The following is a 14,690-nucleotide window of genomic DNA, read 5'->3' as shown; positions in this document are numbered from 1 at the left end:
GAATGAAGCGAAGGCGTTTTTGGACTCTTAAGGATTACTGTGTCTCTTTCATCTGTTAATTAATCTGGTTGCCCTATTTGGGAGCAGCACCTGCCTGCTTTAGGTAACCCACCCACATCTCTCAGGACACTCTTCCTTTGCTATGGATACTTTACATTTCAACAGCATGTTGAGGAGGTAAAGAGTGCCTGCACCTTCCCTTCGCAGTTTTGTTTGATCTGCCCTGCAGGTGCTCTTAGTTTCCTGATGACCTGCTTAATGTGGTCGGTGACCAAGCCTGCATCCTGTGGAGTGTTGCAATGATGCCTGATTCTACTGGCTCTCTTGTTTGGTGTTGTTCTGCGCAGCAGAGGCTTTTGTTTTCTTCCACCACTCAATTGTTCATGTCTAATTTGTTGTACCGATCTTGGGAGCCTTGTGGGGAGAATACTAAAGCTTCCGCGAAGAGAGCAGAACCACCTTGGCATTGGACATTTATTGTGGTGTTTTCTACAAGACTCAGGGTTCATGGGGAATTGTGCTGGGTTAGGGGAGGTGATGTTTTGGTTGGGTGGGGGTTTGTGTGCATGGATGAGTTAAAGTGTTAAGAACATAAGAACATGCCATACTGGGTCAGACCAAGGGTCCATCAAGCCCAGCATCCTGTTTCCAACAGTGGCCAATCCAGGCCATAAGAACCCGGTAAGTACCCAAAAACTTAAGTCTAGTCCATGTTACCGTTGCTAGTAATAGCAGTGTCTATTTTCTAAGTCAACTTAATTAATAGCAGGTAATGGACTTCTCCTCCAAGAACTTATCCAATCCTTTTTTAAACACAGCTATACTAACTGCACTAACCACATCCTCTGGCAACAAATTCCAGAGTTTAATTGTGCATTGAGTAAAAAAGAACTTTCTCCAATTAGTTTTAAATGTGTCACATGCTAACTTCATGGAGTGCCCCCTAGTCTTTCTAATATCCGAAAGAGTAAATAACCGATTCACATCTACCCGTTCTAGACCTCTCATGATTTTAAACACCTCTATCATATCCCCTCCCCCCCCCCCCCCCAGCCGTCTCTTCTCCAAGCTGAAAAGTCCTAACCTCTTTAGTCTTTCCTCATAGGGGAGCTGTTCCATTCCCCTTATCATTTTGGTCACCCTTCTTTGTACCTTCTCCATCGCAATTATATCTTTTTTGAGATGTGGCGACCAGAATTGTACACAGTATTCAAGGTGGGGTCTCACCATGGAGCGATACAGAGGCATTATGACATTTTCCGTTTTATTCACCATTCCCTACCTAATAATTCCCAACATTCTGTTTGCTTTTTTGACTGCCACAGCACACTGAACCGACAATTTCAATGTGTTATCAACTTTGACGACTAGATCTTTCTTGGGTGGTAGCACTTAATATGGAACCTAACATTGTGTAACTATAGCATGGGTTATTTTTCCCTATATGCATCACGTTGCATTTATCCACATTAAATTTCATCTGCCATTTTGATGCCCAATTTTCAAGTCTCACAAGGTCTTCCTGCAATTTATAACAATCTGCTTGTGATTTAACTGCTCTGAACAATTTTGTATCATCTGCAAATTTGATTACCTCACTCGTCGTATTTCTTTCCAGATCATTTATAAATATATTGAAAAGTAAGGGTCCCAATACAGATCCCTGAGGCACTACACTGCCCACTCCCTTCCACTGAGAAAATTGTCCATTTAATCCTACTCTCTGTTTCCTGTCTTTTAGCCAGTTTGTAATCTATGAAAGGACATCGCCACCTATACCATGACTTTTTACTTTTCCTAGAAGCCTCTCATGAGGAACTTTGTCAAACGTCTTCTGAAAATCCAAGTATACTACATCTACCAGTTTACCTTTATCCACATATTTATTAACTTCTTCAAAAAAGTGAAGCAGATTTGTGAGGCAAGACTTGCCTTGGGTAAAGCCATGCTGACTTTGTTCCATTAAACCATGTCTTTCTATATGTTCTGTGATTTTGATGCTTAGAACACTTTCCACTATTTTTTCTGGCACTGAAGTCAGGCTAACTGATCTGTAGTTTCTTGGATCGCCCCTGGAGCCCTTTTTAAATATTGAGGTTACATTAGCTATCCTCCAGTCTTCAGGTACAAGGGATGATTTTACTGATAGGTTACAAATTATTACTAATAGGTCTGAAATTTCATTTTTTAGTTCCTTTAGAACCCTGGGGTATATACCATCCGGTCCAGGTGATTTACTGCTCTTCAGTTTATCAATCAGGCCTACCACATCTTCTAGATTCACCGTGAGTTGGTTCAGTCCATCTGAATCATTACCCATGAAAACCTTCTCCGGAACGGGTATTTCCCCAACATACTCTTTAGTATTGCCTTACACTTATTTGTTAACCTTTATTTCTGTGCACTCATGGGGTTTGTCCAACTAACTTTGCATTAATCAAGCAAAATCTAACTTTTAAAATTTTCAACCTGCCAAGCAGATAAATTTTAACCAGGTAAAGTAATGACCCAGCTAAAATTTAACTGGAGAAAAAGAACCAGGGGGAGTGTGTTTTAGGTTCATAGCTAAAATTCATCTGACTACTGCCAATATTCAGTACAAGCTGGATAAACATAATTACTGTAATTCTGGTCAGAGAAAACACTGCCCTAAAGTTACCTAGGCAACTTTAGCCAAGTATTTTCTGCTGCATGTCTGGGAAAGCTTTACCACTCCCTTGCTTACTCAATATGGACCTCAAAGACTAGAAGAACCTAAAAGGTGAATTTTAAAAGATCATCACATGCTGAGATTAAGGGATGTGCGCACAAGTCAAGCTTACACGTGCCCATTGTATTTTCAAAGCTCCGAGATATGCACACATCTCACTAAGATTTCAAAAGGGGTGTGGCATGGGCATGGTCTGTGCATTCCAGGGTGGGGCCAAGAGAATGCATATAAATACTTATGTGCCCAGGCGCGTGCCCAGGTCCAGTGTTGCATAAGTTTACTTCTGTTAGGGAGGAAGTGTAATTTTAAAAAACTAAAGAAAAAAGTCTGATGGATTTAAAGGGTCTGGGGTAAATGGGGGAAGTGCAGCTTATTAAACCGGGGGGGGGGTTTGGGAGGATTTATTTCTTAATTGGCTGAACTAGTGGACAAACTGGTCAAACTGGCAATGATGTGGATGCATGCCTGTTATAAAATACCCTGACTTATGTGGCAGAAACAGTATTTATGCGCCTAGGCACTTGTCCACTTAAAAGTGGGTGCACATGTATGTGCAGCCAGTGTATTTTATAACATGTGCAAGTTATAAAATTGTCGCATCCCTGGGTGCATGCTGACGCACATGCATTAATGTGCACCCGCGCACTGCTTTGAAAGTTACCGTCCCATTGTTGTAAAACAGAATACATTTAAGTTCAAAACCAGATTTAAAATAACACATAGCAAATCTTAAAGCTTCTTACAATTTCTAATTTTGCAGCCTTCAAAAATAACTTTAAAATGTATTATTATAAATCTCTTTACATTAAGGGGTAGATTTTCAAACCAGCGCACAGGCGTACAATTGCGCGCATTACCCGGCGCACACAGACGTATGCCCAATTTTGTAACTTGCGCGCGCAAGTTATAAAATCAGGGGTCGGCACTTGCAAGGGGGTGCACACTAGTGCACCTTGCAGACACCGAGCCATGTTGCCTTCCCCTGTTCCCTCCCAAGCCGCTCCGAAATCGGAACGGCCCCGGAGGGAACTTCCCCACCCCACCCCACCTGCCCTTTCCCCCCTACCTTTTTCTTTTTTTTTTTGTTTTAAAACTTAAAGGTGCGCAGCGGCACACTGTGCTGGGAGCCTCTGATCCCACCCCCGCCCCTTTTTGCAAGCCCCGGGACTTACGTGTGTCCCGGGGCTATAGACCTGGCGTGTGTAACCTTTTGAAAATCCGACCCTAACTGTTTAGATACAAAGAATAGAGGAAAAGGATATATCATAATATGCAATTATCAATGACCACCCAAAAATTCCCACTCATTTTGACAGGAAGGTTAGTATGAAATATTTATTTTTCCTAAAAAATATGTGGAACTGTATTCATCTTCAGAATGACTATCACTTGATCATAAAATATAAGGTGATGTTTGATTTTGCTCAAAAGCTTAATGTAATTCAGGGCATAAAGTTTTTCAAATTTGCAGGGTAAATTCATCTTTATAAGGTACTTAAGTATTAAACATCGTTAGAAAGGAAATTTCATCGCTACAGCCAAGCCCAGATTTCTAATTAGGCAGAGCAAGCACCTGCTTAATGGTGGCATGGTTAAAGGACATCACCACCTCCTCCGCCTCGAATATTTCCTCAGTGTTGCTTAAATTGAGTAGTAATATCTGGTTGGATCCACCCCTTAAAAGTGCAGGGACTTGCAAGGCCTATGGCATTCCAAGCACTGTAAATTAGAATCACTGCTAGGCCTTTACAGGGGCTGCAACTAAGCAGTGCCCAGAAGAGATGGCCACAGGGATAGGAGTTTCCCTTTTCTCCATGGCACATCTTCAGAGGGGGACCTACCGCCCGCCCCCCCTCATTCCACTCTCCTAAGGGAGAAATCTGGTTTTGTCTACAACCTTTTTGTTTTCAGATGTACTCTTGTATCTCTCACTCTTAACTCTGTACCCTAAGAGCATACTAAATTCTTCTATAATCCATCAAGTCCCTGAAAGTGCATTGGGTTGCACATTGACAAATATCTGCAAATAATGTTACTCTGTGATCCTGAGCAAAAAGAAAATTATTCCTTACCTGCTAATTTTCATTCCTGTAGTACCAAAGAACAGTCCAGACGGTGGGTTATGTCCCCCATCCAGCAGATGGAGTCAGACAAGGCTTCGAAGGGTGCTGACATATAAGCCAGTGCACCCTCTGCAGGAGCTCAGTATAGAGTATATCAAAGCCAGAATAAAGAACTTAAGAAGAATGGATCAAGGGTTCCCAACCATAACAGGTCATAAACAAAAAATCAGGACAACTCATGTCATAACTGTAACTTGCAGAACTGTGAAAACAGGCTCATAAAACGAGCGACACAACATCTTTCAGAAAGAGCAGAGCAGTCCGAGCAGGAAAGAGTCTATAAACCCAAAGAACCAACGAGGTGGGCGTCTGGACTGATCCTTGGTACTACAGGAACGAAAATTAGCAGGTAAGGAATAATTTTCTTTTCCCTGTACGTACCAGGATCAGTCCAGACGGTGGGATGTACCAAAGCTTCCCTACACCGGGTGGGCCCCTGAAAGCCCTGCTCGGAGGACCTGGTCGCCAAAGTGTCCAGAGGCAGGCAACGCCAGGTGTAGGCGATAATGTCTCGTGAAGGTGTGCAGCGATTTCCAAGTCGCCACTCGACAAATCTCCTGAGAGGAAACGGACCGAACCTCTGCCCAGGAGGTTGCTTGTGAGTGAAGAGAATGGGCTATGACGCCCAGCGGAGGGGTCCGTCCCGCCCCTATGTTGGCTGACGTAACGGCGTCCTTTAGCCATCTCGCAATCGTCGTCTTCGCGGCCTGGGACCCTTTTCTCGGCACCGACCAGAGGACAAACAAATGGTCTGAGACCCTGAAGTCGTTTGTAACCTCCAAGTAGCGAAGTAGTGTACGTTTGACGTCTGGGAGTCGGAGAGACCTCAGATCGTCGGATGTGAAAGACGGAAGCTCAACCGTCTGATTCAGGTGAAAAGCAGAGACTACCTTGGGTAAGAAGGAGGGAACCGTTCGTAGAGAGACACCGGAGTCTGTGAAGAGGAGGTAGGGTTCCCTACATGATAGCGCTTGAAGTTCCGAGATGCGACGAGCGGAGCAGATGGCCACCAGAAAAACTGTCTTGATCCTTGATGGTGGCGTTGCGCTGAGGCTCAAAGGGAGGGGCCTGCCAGCATCCGAAGGACCAAGTTAAGGCTCCAAGAGGGGAACGGGTCCCTCACCAGGGGCCGCAAATGCTTCACTCCCTTGAGGAACCGGGTGATATCCGGCTGTACCAAGAGCGAAGGATGATCTGCGTACTGAATGAGCAAACCTAGAGCGGCCACTTGAACTCACAGAGAATTGTAGGCGAGACCTTTGTCCAGGCCGTCTTGGAGGAACTGCAGAATCTGAGGGACTGAGGCCCTCATGGGACGAGTACCATGTGCGGTGCACCACACCTCGAAAACCTTCCAGACCCTCACATAAGCCACTGAAGTGGAAGTCTTTCGGGCCTTTAGTAGGGTCGAGACTACTGTCTCAGGGGATCCTCTGCGTCTGAGGCGGCGCTGTTCAAAAGCCAGGCCGCAAGACAAAAGCGTTCTGCCTGATCGAAAAATACCGGTCCCTGATGGAGCAGCCGATGAAGATGTCCCAACCAAAGCGGCCCGTCGACTGCTAGCTGTAGCAGATCTGCAAACCAGGGACAACGTGGCCATTCAGGAGCCACCAGAAGAACGGGCCCCTGGTGGCGCTCTATTCTTCGGATGACCTTGCCCACCAGAGGCCAGGTAAGAAAGACATAAAGTAGGAGGTGGCATGGCCAAGGCAGTACTAGGGCATCTACCCCGTCTGCAGCTGAAGAAGCAGGACGCCTTGGTGTTGAGAGACGTCGCCATCAGATCCAGATGAGGTGACCCCCAACGATGAATGAGAAGTTGCATTGCTTCGTCGGAAAGAGACCACTCTCCTGGGTCTAGCTGCAGACGACTCAGGTAGTCTGCCTGAATGTTGTCTACGCCCGCAATGTGTGAAACAGCCAGTCGTGCTAGGTGATTCTCCGCCCATGCCATCAGGCGTGCCGTCTCGAGCGATACAGGTCGGCTCCTTGTGCCTCCCTGGCGATTGATATACGCTACGGTGGTCGCGTTGTCCGATAGAATCCTTACTCTCCGATTCCGCACCAGGGGAAGAAAGTGGATGAGCGCCAAGCGCACTGCTCTGGTTTCCAGGCGATTGATCGGCCAGGACGCTTGTGCCTTCATCCACTGCCCCTGCACCGAGCTCCATTCGCATACTGCCCCCATCCGGAGAGGCTGGCATCGGTGGTGACTACCACCCAGTTTGGTACCTCGAGGGAAACGCCTTGGGCCAGATGTCTCGGATCCAACCACCAACGCAGGCTGTCCCTGGCGAACTGTGGGAGAGGGAGCATGATCTGATAGTCCTGCGAGACTGGCTTTCAGCGGGAAAGCAGAGCCACCTGAAGAGGCTGGAGGTGCGCAAAGGCCCAGGGGACGAGATTGATAGTGGAGGCCATGGAGCCCAGGAGCTGGAGATAGTCCCAGGACGTGGGCGCTGGTAACGCAGTAAGACGTTGTATTTGTTCTCGTAGGGACTGGGCCTTGTCCGGGCGTAAGAAGACCTTGCCCTGAAGCGTATTGAACTGCGCTCCCAAGAAGTCCAAGTGTTGCGAGGGTATGAGGAAGCTCTTGGCGAAATTCACGACCCAGCCCAGGGAACGGAGAAACCGGACTACGCTGGAGACCGCCGACTGTCCCTGCGCATGTTATAAAATCCGGGGTCGGCGTGCGCAAGGGGTACACACGTGCACACCGAGCCCCGATGGCTTTCCCCGTTCCCTTCAAGGCCTTCAAGCTGAGTATAATGTGAACAGTGCAAGTGGTACATGTGGTCATGTATGATGTGTGAGATTGATGGAGGATGTCCTGGACCGAGAATGTTAAGGACTCGTTGGGCTGAAGTCATGGTGGTTGCTTGTAGTACGATCAAAACATTTTGCTCCTGGTGTGTGTACGGGGTGAAGCCTGTGTGTGCCGCAGATTGGATTCTGTGCACGCGAATAGTGTGGATTTGGCAAGAAGAAGTGGTGCATGGGAAGATTAGTCACAGGGTTGATTGTCTAGCGGCATCTGGATCCAATTCCTCATTGGGTGTCTTCGAAGAGACAAAGGATTGGGTTCTACAGAGACTATAGTATTCGATGTCAAGTGGAGAAACTCGAGGAAAGAGGAGAGTCTTTTGATCTCCTGTGCAGGAGCCTGTAGTGCAGATTGTGGTAGCCTGGGCAGTACACGTGTGGTAAGAAGAAGCCGAGAGAAAAAGTATATCTGTAGAACCAGAGCATAAAGGTTGATTGACCTTTATGTCTTGGGAGAGAATGAAGCAGGGAAGCTTTCTTCTATTAAAATGTGTCGAAAGTAGGGTGTAGCAGACATTTTGGTTGCTCGTGGAGGTTGGCAAGGGGTTCGAGAAAGCCACCGCCTCCCCCCACGAACATGAAGGTTAAGATAGACCCCAGTGGGTTAGTAAACCCCTATAGTCAGTAAGACGATATAGATAAAAATTCACTTTGCAATACGAGTTGATGAACCATGAGACATGAATTTAATTGCCATTTCCCTAGGTGAGGAAGGTTGTTTATCGCATCTAATGTTCAAGAGGAAGAGGCAGCTTGCCCTTGGGAACTTCCGAGTGGAGAGTGAAACTTGTTTCTCTCTCCTTTTTTTCTTAACTCTGGTTCATGGTTTTCATCATTAAGTGTTACTTTAGACTAGAACCTTGATTATTATCATCCGTCTTATTACAATAAGAGTATTGGGAAGGACAGATGGTTCATAATAACATAGCTGGTTTCGTCCGTAAGGATGGTCAGCGATCGCGGTCATGGTGTTGGTGGTGGATATCATGAAGTAGTGCTGAAAACACTTCTGTGTTTGTGCCCACACGTTGGTGCTTCAGGCGTCCTCACTCTTAGGATCCCGGCACAGCTGCGGACGTGCTGGTGGTTCGGCATGTCTGTATTCAATTTTTTTTTTTTTTTAATTATTTTTGGCTTCAGCCCCCGCATGCATCTGTGCTTCGGGGCACCTGTGACCGCTTCGGAGGCTCGGTGTCCAGGTCACTGGTTCAGTGCACCACTTCAGCCGGCGCCATTTTTCAAAATGGCGGCGGCCATAGACAAAAACGATTTGACGCAGGAGGTCGTTCCGGACCCCCGCTGGACTTTTGGCAAGTCTTGTGGGGGTCAGGAGGCCCCCCCAAGCTGGCCAAAATTTTCCTGGGAGTCCAGCGGGGTTCCGGGAGCGATTTCTTGCCGCGAATCGTTTTCGTACGGAAAATGGCGCCGGCAGGAGATAGACTGCAGGAGGTCGTTCAGGGGCGGCCCGCTGAACAACCTCCTGCAGTCGATCTCCTGCCGGCGCCATTTTCCGTACGAAAACGATTCGCGGCAAGAAATCGCTCCCGGAACCCCGCTGGACTCCCAGGAAAATTTTGGCCAGCTTGGGGGGGCCTCCTGCCCCCCACAAGACTTGCCAAAAGTCCAGCGGGGGTCCGGAACGACCTCCGGCGTCGAATCATTTTTGTCTATGGCCACCGCCATTTTGCGGCGGCCATTTTGAAAAATGGCACCGGCTGAAGACAACACGATTCTATTGAGGGGGCCATTCCGGACCGCCGCCGTTCTGGACCACCGCCGGATCCCCAGGTAATTTAAAGCATTTGGGGGGGGGGGGGGGTTCGGGAGGGGGGGGGATTTAATTTAAAGGGTCGGGGTGGGTTTTAGGGGGGTTTAGTGTGCCGGCTCACGATTTTAACGATTTTTCACGATAGTTTACACACCCAAACGGCAACAATACGATTCCCTCCCCCTCCCAGCCGAAAACGATCGTTAAGACGATCGAGGACACGATTCACATCTCTATGAGGCAGTGCAAGGTCAGGCAAGCAGGCGCACCTCACTATCAAAGTTAAGCTTTTCAGCTTTGAGAGCTCCGCCACCTAGTGGCATGGAGGACATTCCCAGACAGCATGGCTAATTCATGCTGCTTATCTACGGGAAAATATTAACTATTGACTATCCTCAGAGGATAAGATTGGGGGCTAGATTGCGCTATGAGATCAGTAGTGGTGCTAGATGCTTACCATGTGTTGGTTTTTTTTAATGGCTGCCATGTCACTAGCAACAGCTGAATACTGGGCTTCAACAGAATCCTGCACTTGCAAAACTGTCTTAAGTCTAAGATTTCAATACAGTAACCGGCTCTGTCAAATGTTTTTTTGAAACTTTGCCTGGGTAGGAAAGAGACAGATAAGCTTTTGTCCTACTGAAGTGTTTGGATCCACAAGCCTGACAACTATTGTTTTAATCAGCCATTAACTGTTCCTTTGAAAAACAAATATCTTAACTGCTCCCTTAAAGCAAATGTTGCTTTCTTAATCTGGATGCAAATAAAAAAGGCTTATAAAACCTTACCTTAGCCTAAAGAAATGTTTGCCTATTTGTCCTGGTACCACACAACCCACTTATCACTTTTTTTTTTTTTTTAAACACTTGGGTAAACAAGGTGCAATTATCTCAAGAATCACTCCTTTGACAGTTTAACAAGGAGATGCAAGAAAGTACATCTAGCCTAACTCTCGGTTGGACACGCTAGAATAACTCCTGATGCAATAATGGGATTAGCTCATCCAAAACACACGTCCAAACAGGCATATAGCTACTAGTGCTCATCACATGTAAATACCATGTAGATGAGGCTATTAGCTATTACCCCCAATGCAGAAAAGTCACCACTTGCCTAACGCACACTTTCTCACATAGCAGGATAGTCTAACTGTGAGTCAAGGGAGCATTAGTGATTGTTGAAAATGGAGTCCTGACCTCATCTCTACACATGCACATATACAACGCCAAGCTGGAGATATCAGCATCTCACCACTTCTTGAGAAAATCAAGCAACCCTCATCAGGGAGATAGAGAGGCAGCAAAGAAGAGGAGATTGGCCCCTAAACGTCCTAATTGACAGTGAGCCAGCTCGGGCAGGAAGTTGCACCTAAGTCGCTGAGCTGAAAGCTACCTGCTGCTGCTTAGAGACCAGAGTAGCATGAGAAGCAGCATCCCGGAAGCAAGATATTGACAGGGGTCTTGGGGCAGCTGACAGATAGCAAATGTTGCTTACCTGATGTAACAGGTGTTCTCACAGGACAGCAGGATGTTAGTCCTCACAAATGGGTGACATCGAGGATGGAGCCCACCACGGAAAACTTCTGTCAAAGTTTAAACAGAACTTTGACTGGCCCCTACTGGGCATGCCCAGCAAGGCACTGACCCTGCAGCCAGCAGGGGTCTCCCTTCAGTCTGATTTTCAAAGCTACAGGCAGTGCCTAGAAAGTAAAAATAAAACGAACCCAACACCGCGGGGAGGCGGGCGGATTTCGTGAGGACTAACATCCTGCTGTCCTGTGAGAACACCTGTTACATCAGGTAAGCAACATTTGCTTTCTCACAGGACAAGCAGGATGGTTGTCCTCACAAATGGGTGAGTACCGAGCTGAGGATGTCCCGACCTGCACCAAATGTACCCAACGGTGTGCAGCAGGCACAACAACTGAGGAGAAATTTGGGAAAGGGCATCCGCACCCTACCGGGTAGGTGGAAGGGTGTTGGTACATCAGGTTGGAAAAAGGTTACGCAAGACAGACTGGCCGAAGATGGAGTCCTGTCTTCCAGCCTTGTCCAAACAATAATGGGCTGCAAAAGTATGGAGAGAACTCCAGGTTGCAGCTTTGCAGATGTCAGGAAGCGGCACCGATCGAAGGTGTGCCACTGACGTCGCCATGGCCCTCACAGAGTGTGCTTTAACACGGTCTTGAAAAGGAATGCCAGCTTGCTCATAGCAAAAAGAAATGCAGTCCGCCAACCAGGAAGAAAGAGCCTGCTTACCCACAGGTAGTCCCAACTTATTAGGATGGAAAGAGACGAATAATTGAGTGCTCTTCCTGTGGGAAACTGTACGGTCTAGGTAAAAAGCTAGAGCCCGTTTACAGTCTAGGGTATGCAGGGTCTGCTCTCCAGAGTTGGAGTGGGGCCTGGGAAAAAAGATAGGTAGTACGATAGATTGATTGATATGAAACTCCGAAACTACCTTAGGTAAAAATTTAGGGTGAGTGCGGAGTACCGCCCGGTCCTGCAGGAGCTTAGTGTAAGGCGGATAGGTAACTAGGGCCTGTAATTCACTAACCCTGCGAGCTGAAGTAACAGCCAAAAGGAATAACACTTTCCAAGTGAGATATTTCAAGTCACAGGAGTGCAGAGGTTCGAAAGGAGGTTTCATTAGACGACCAAGAACCAGATTAAGGTCCCAGGATGGGGCCGGAGGACGCAAGGGTGGCTTTAGATGGAGCAAGCCCTTAAGAAAGCGTGTTACTAGGGGTTGCACTGAAATAGGATTACCCCCAATACCCTTATGGAAGGCGGCTACCGCACTGACATGCATTCTGATAGAAGAGGTTTTAAGACCTGATTCATAGAGATGCCATAAATAGTCCAAGAATTTGGAGATTGGACAGGAAAGGGGATCAAGGGACTGAGAAGTGCACCATGATGTGTACCTTTTCCATTTGTATGAGTAAGACTTTCTTGTGGAAGGCTTTCGTGAAGCTATCAGGACCCGAGAAACGGAATCTGAAAGGTTAAATGGTTGAAGGACTAACCTTTCAACATCCATGCCGTCAGGGACAAGGCTTGGAGGTTGGGATGGAGGAGGCATCCGTCGTTTTGAGTGAGCAGATGCGGGTCCCTTCCCAGAGGAATGTGCCTGCGGATGGAGAGATCCTGGAGTATTGGAAACCATACTTGGTGTGGCCAGTAAGGTGCTATCAGGATCATGGTTCCTCCGTCCTGGCGTAGCTTCACGAGAGTCTTTGACACAAGAGGGAGTGGAGGGAATGCATAGAGCAGACCGGTTGTCCACTTGAGGGAGAATGCATCCCTCGGCCGAGAGTGCTGGCTCCGAATGAGAGAGCAGTAATTGTCCACTTTGTGGTTCTGAGGGGACGCAAAGAGGTCTATGCGGGGAGAACCCCACTTGTGAAACACAGAGGTCGCTACCAGAGGATCGAGTGACCACTCGTGTGGGTGGAAGACACGGCTCAGCTGGTCTGCCAATACATTGTCTACTCCCGGCAGGTAAGTGGCCCTGAGGTACATGGAGTGGGAGAGGGCTTCCGCCCAGATCTGCGCAGCTTCCTGACACAGAAGGAAGGAGCCTGTGCCTCCCTGCTTGTTTATGTACCACATGGCCACTTGGTTGTCCGTCTGGATTAAGATTATCTGATGAAAGAGATGATCTTTGAAAGTGCGGAGCGCATAGCGGATTGCTCGAAGTTCCAGGAAATTGATCTGGTGTTCGGCTTCCTCTTCGGACCATAACCCTTGGGTTTGAAAGTCGTCCACATGGGCTCCCCAACCGATGTGAGAAGCGTCGGTGGTTAGGATTATTTGCGGATCCGGTGGAAGAAAAGGTAAGCCCTGAAGGAGGTTGACCTGAGTCGTCCACCAGGTTAAGGATAGGCGCAGCGCTTGTGTGACTGTGACTATGGAGGACAGAGGCTGAAAAGCTTGAATCCATTGGTGTCGTAGAGTCCATTGTGTTACTCTCATGGCTAGTCGGGTCATGGGAGTGACTTGAACCGAGGATGCCATGTGTCCTAGGAGAATGAGGAACTGGCGAGCCGTGGCAGTGTTCTGAGACTGGAGCTGGCGAGCCAGGGACATTAGGGTGTGGACCCTCTGAAGAGGAAGGTAAGCCTTTGCCTGTAAGGTGTCCAAGTCTGCTCCAATGAAGAATAAGGTTTGAGACGGGACTAAGCAAGATTTCTCGTAATTGACAAGAAACCCTAAGGAAAGGAGTGTTTGAATTGTCAATTTTAGGGAGGATTGAGCTATCTGTTGGGTGGAGGCCCTGATTAGCCAATCGTCCAGGTAGGGGTAGACGTGGACACCTTCCTTCCTTAAGAATGCTGCTACCACTACGAAACATTTGGTAAAGACTCGTGGGGCAGAAGCCAGACCGAAGGGTAGGACACGATATTGATAATGGTCGTGGCCTACGAGAAACCGCAGATATTTGCGATGGGATTGTGTGATCGCAATGTGGGTATAAGCGTCCTTGAGGTCGAGAGAGCACAGCCAATCCCCTCTTTGTAGCAGAGGGAGCAGCGCGCCTAGGGTTACCATTTTGAACTTCTCTTTTTGAAGGTATTTGTTGAGGGCTCGAAGGTCCAAAATGGGACGTAGTCCCCCTGATTTCTTTGGTATTAGGAAGTATCTGGAATAGAATCCCTTGCCTCGTTGAGAGGGAGGAACGGGTTCTATAGCATTTGATTGCAGAAAAAGAGACACTTCCTGTTGTAATTGAGCCAGATGGGTGGATAGACTCCACGCTTGAAGAGGCGGGGAGTCTGCCGGAAGAGTTATGAAGTTGAGGTGGTAACCCTGTGCGATAATTGTTAGCACCCACTGATCTGAGGTGATCTGCAACCAAGGTTGTAGAAAATGGTACAGTCGACCTCCTACAGGAATGTCTGGAAGAGGGGTTTGGCATGTGTTCCCTACAGGGGAGTCAAAGGCCAGCCGCAGGCCCAGGAGGAGGGGCTACAGTAGGCCTTTGTTTCCTAGGCTGACGCGGCTGAGGCCTAGTAGAGGATCGAGCTGGACGAGGCCTGGCCGATGGAGGGTAGTAACGGCGTGGCCGAAAGAACGACTTCTTAGAGTCCTTCTTAAGTGGTTGTTTGGAGGAAACCTCAGACGGAACAGAAGAAAGTTGTTTCAACGTCTCGTGGTGATCTTTCAATTCAGCTACTATTTGCTGAATTTGTTCTCCAAACAAATTGTCCCCTAAGCAGGGTAAATCCGCTAAACGATCCTGGACCTCTGGGCGAAGGTTGGAT

This window comes from Rhinatrema bivittatum, chromosome 2 (genome assembly GCF_901001135.1).
Source record: "Rhinatrema bivittatum chromosome 2, aRhiBiv1.1, whole genome shotgun sequence".
Lineage (NCBI taxonomy): Eukaryota > Metazoa > Chordata > Amphibia > Gymnophiona > Rhinatrematidae > Rhinatrema > Rhinatrema bivittatum.
The sequence above is the reverse complement of the archived record's forward strand: the minus strand, read 5'-3'. Positions refer to the sequence as shown.